Below are 4679 nucleotides of genomic sequence, written 5' to 3' on the forward strand. Positions count from 1 at the left end.
GTTTTCTGTACTGATCTTCCTTGTCTTTTTCAGCATGAATCTTAATTAAACTATCAGGTTTGTTTGGATTGTTTCAGTTTCATGTTCTGTTGGAATTCATGAGTGATATTCCTAGTTGGCCTCAAATGTCTCTTGCTATAAAATCCTCACGAGGCAGTGCTATTGGTTTTAAATTTTATGTTCTCAAATTGATAAAAAAAAGTTAATCCATGTGATGTTAATCTTGAGTTTTGAATGAACTGTGATTAAACTTGGAACATTCTGATTATTTAAGTTCATGCCAATTATGTTGGAGACATTAAGTTTGAAATTGGATCTTGTTTGAATAAAAGGTTAATCTATTTTGTGAAAATGGCATGTGAATAGTTTAGAAATTATTTATTATGTGAAAATAGTATGTTAATGGCATCGTTGGTTAGTGTAAATGGATTTTTCATGAAACGTATCTCTATTTTAACTCTAGTGTAATGAATATGAGTCGTGGAGAATTATGCACTTTGTTCTCCTATGAATTGTAGCGGAGTGTATCGTTTGTTTTAAAAATGGATGATAAATTGTGAAAGACTATTACCTCAGTGAAAGGGTACTTTGTCTTGTTTGGGGTTTTTGAATTAAGAGATGATATTAGTGGGTTAAATGGCACAATTGGGATTTTAACATAGCTCTTATCATACTTATAATCTGCCTTTCATTATTTAGTCTTATTTTATTTTTTTATCTTTCCTTTATTTTATTTTATTTGCTTGCTAGTTTCATGTGATTTGGGTAAATGTTGTGATTGAATGATTATTTGCCTTCCGCACATTTTGTTAAATGATATTGGGTCTTGGGAAGTGGGAAGATCGAGCCCGTTAGCTATTAACCTTGACTTGCATGCTTAGGAATTGAGCTCGGTCTAAATAAATAAAAAGTAAAAAGTAAAAAAAAAAACATGAGCATTATTTAGAGTTTTTGTTTTATTTAGTTATTTATTTATTTATTTATTTTATTATATTATTCGCTAGTAGCATGTTTAAGCCGATCACACTTGGGTAGGCAAACTTTAGGTCTTTTCTTTTATCTTAGGTGAGAAGTCGTCCCTTTAGTTTATTATTTATCTGAGGAATGCCCCGTAGTACTTGTATTTGGAGGCCGTGACGAGCATCGTGAAGGAAACAGTGTAGGATAGATTAGAATTTTTATTATATTTTCTTTTAGTATTTTCTTTGCTTTTCTCTTATTTTTCTTTTATTAGGTGGGGACGACCTCGAGCTTCTTTTGTTTTTATTTTCACTTTTGTGTGTCTCTACCTCAATCAGAATAATCGTAAAAGCCAATCTGATCAAGTATGCAGTCGTACTAGTTACAGGACTTGGGGAGTGCCTAACACCTTCTCCCCGAGTCAAATGAACCCCCTTACTTGGATCTATGGTGCAAACTAGTTTTGGAGTCTAAATGTGTTTTAAAAGGAAAAATCATTCTTAAAAAAAATGGTGACTTAGCACACTTAAACTAAATGTCAAGTGGAGACTCTGAAAATCCTTTGAAACACAATATTTGTCAGTTTTCAAATTGAAACCCTTTGAGCTTTAAAATCTTTTTATTCTTTTAAAGAGGGGTTAGTGAGGTAAAAAAAGGGGTGTGACATTCTCCGCTCTGCATAATTTGGAATAATTATATTTGAATTTTGATCAAAAGGAGAGTCCCGTTCAATCCTAAACCCCTCGATCTTATCAGTTACGAAATAGACCGATTTCATTAAAACATAGTCCAAACCACATTAAGTGCCTAGATTCTAGGGACACTCTTCAATGTCTTTTCAAACTGAATTTTAGTTTGATTAGACTTCTGTAAAGGCTGTTGTTACCCAATTAAAGACTTCCACTTTAAATTGATTAAGCCTCAGTTTCTTCCTCACTTCTCAATTCTCAAGCGGTCAAGAATTTCTCTCTTCTATCATCTTCCAAGCTCACACAAACCCAGTTTTCAAAATTCCCAAATACAGAAATGACAAACCCTTCTGAGAATCCCTCATCACCACCTAAAGAAATCACACCTATACCATCTATCACACCTTCAACCATGCCCACCTCTAAAAAAAGCAGAGTCAAGATGCTTGCTCCCAAGGTTGTTACGGGTAGAGGACAAATCAAGGAAATAAATGAAAAATTAAAAGTGGGTAGGGAAGAAGAACCCCAGAAATCTGAATAATTATTCAAGTCTGCTACTGAGGGGAAAGAAATGGTTTCTTCTGAGATAGAATAGGTAACATCTGGCCCTAAAGTTACTCCTGAAATCATATCTGAGGTTGCTACAAATCTAAAAACTAGGGTTGTTCTAGTAGGAACTGTGGCAGGTGTTGAAACTACTGAGTCTGGAAAGGTTGGTGGTAAAAATGAAAAGAGAAAAGAAAAGGAGAGTGAGGGTGCTCGAAGTACTGTGAGGGGTATGGGAAAAGGAGTGGTTGATTCTTCTGTCATGACCCAAACCGATGGGCCGCGACGGGTACCCGGTACCTTACTCAATCGAGTACCAACATAACGTATCTCTTTGTATCATACTATCATCGATAACCGAGCTGGAAAGGTTGTCTTGAGATAAGTTGAATATAACATAAAATACCAACTTATACATAAGACATACGAGCCTATAAGACCAATGTGATCCATTATATACTTAAAACATAGTCCGACAAGGCCGTACAAGTATCTGTATACATGCTATCTGTCTACATGCCTCTAAGAGTACATAAATATCATAAAGGTTGGGACAGAGCCCTGCCATACCAATCAACACATGTCCTAATCATACTGACCAAATAGAAACTCCGGAGCAAATGGAGCGCACCAGCATCTTCCGCTGAGCTGATAGCCTACTTGGAGGACTCTCGACCTGTCTATCGGGACCTGCGGGCATGAAACGCAGCGTTTCCAGGCAAAAGGGACGTCAGTACAAATAATGTACCGAGTATGTAAGGAATGAAAATCAGTAAACCATAGGCATGAGAAAAACATAGAGTAAAAGACTTGACATGTATGTCTGAATAACTCTGTAAATCATTAATATTTACAATGTCATGCATATGCGTATAAATGTCATACCAAGCATGGGTATATGCATTCATAATATCATCAAGCCTCTGAGGGTATCCCATTATATCATTTCGGCCATTGTGGGCAAATCATCAACGTATACCAGCTGATCAGGTGGTGGTGCGTATATAACATTGTAACCTTTTTCCATATCCTATATACATATAATATACATATATACGCATATATAACGCCATCTGGTCATGGGTCAATGTAAATGAATGCAATACATGAGAAGTACGTCAATAAAATCTTTCAGAGTGTTTGATTAATATCATGAAGTAAACTTTATCAACTTACATATTTTCTGAGACCCATGAATAGATGATAGAATAATAGGACACATGGGGAATCAAGAACATAAGCATCGCTAGCATTTCTATGAATAGAGTCATTTATGGAAGTTGTGCATTTACTCGTTTCGTTTGTATCATATGGATCATGCCAAAAGGAAAAAAAAGGATAGCCTTAACATACCTGGACCGATTCTCTTGATAATTCCTCTAACACGTGTCTTGCGACAACATGTAATGGCGGATCAAAGTAGGAAAAAATTCGTATGATATTCTTGAGAAAGATTATACCGGGCTTCTTTAGAGTCACGTTGCTAAGAGACTTAAGGAACTTCTTGCTTGAATTCTTGAATTCTTGCGTGAATATTCGTTGCCTAACATTCTGATATAAGACCTTTCTTTAAGAGTGGATATGTGAGTGACTCTTTCTTAAAAAAAGATATGTGGCTCACGTTTTGAAGAATATGATCTTTGCTTTCATCCGTAAGCTTCAAGCTTATGTATTTCCCTCTTAACTTATGTAGTATATTAATCTCTTATCTTTGAGATTTGTGGGGCCCACCCTTTTGTGATGTTTAAGCCACAAAATCCTCCAAATTTGCCACCTATTTTATGGACTTAAGAGTCACAATCCATGTCTTTGTGGGCTACCACGTTTTTGGCTTTATAAAGATTATCCAATAACTTAATTAAGCTTATCCACAAATCCTTAATTAACTTATTAATCTTCCACTAACCAATAATTCACATAATTAGGAATTATCTCAAATTACTTAAAATACTACTCACTTTTAGCATACTTTATACACCTTACTATCATGGCCATGTGGTACCTTGTATGACACTAGTCCATAAATATCGGGTATTTTAGCTCGGGCCGTAGTTTATCCCAAAATATCAAACTTCGACGAACTTCATTTTCTTCGTTTTGCTTACCCTCTCACCTTCACGAATTTACTTATCACTTGTTTGAAATAGCATAATCCTTATAATCCCAAAATGATCTCATTCCCGAACCTACGTCGATTAACTTACGACGAAGCTTTAACGTACGAAAATGCGGAATGTAACATCTCATTTCCAAGCTTACACTAATTTACTTATGGAGTACTTCCACATACGAAAACATGGGGTGTAACATCATTCCCCCCTTTGGAACATTCGCCCTCGAATATTGACTGATGCACTTATCATTTTCATGACTTATGTCTTCCAAATACTTTAGTACTCTGCTTGCTATCTAGGCAATTGTTCTGTGAATAATTCCAAAGGCCAGGGCATTCCCCCCTTTAAGCCTCTTTCTCACACCACGACT

The 4679-nt window shown here is 35.7% G+C and overlaps 1 long non-coding RNA gene across 1 annotated transcript; it reads right to left on the reverse strand.

Annotated features, from left to right (window-relative positions):
* Nucleotides 1-2624: 2624 nt before the first annotated feature.
* LOC138904113 (uncharacterized) lies at nucleotides 2625-3834 on the reverse strand. Its single transcript, XR_011413351.1, has 2 exons — nucleotides 3549-3834; nucleotides 2625-2885 (listed from the first exon to the last, which is right to left on the reverse strand). It is a non-coding gene; the product is annotated as an uncharacterized lncRNA (long non-coding RNA).
* Between the last annotated feature and the right edge of the window lie 845 nt (nucleotides 3835-4679).

This window comes from Nicotiana tomentosiformis, unplaced genomic scaffold (assembly GCF_000390325.3).
Source record: "Nicotiana tomentosiformis unplaced genomic scaffold, ASM39032v3 Un00443, whole genome shotgun sequence".
In the NCBI taxonomy this organism is placed as follows: Eukaryota; Viridiplantae; Streptophyta; class Magnoliopsida; order Solanales; family Solanaceae; genus Nicotiana; species Nicotiana tomentosiformis.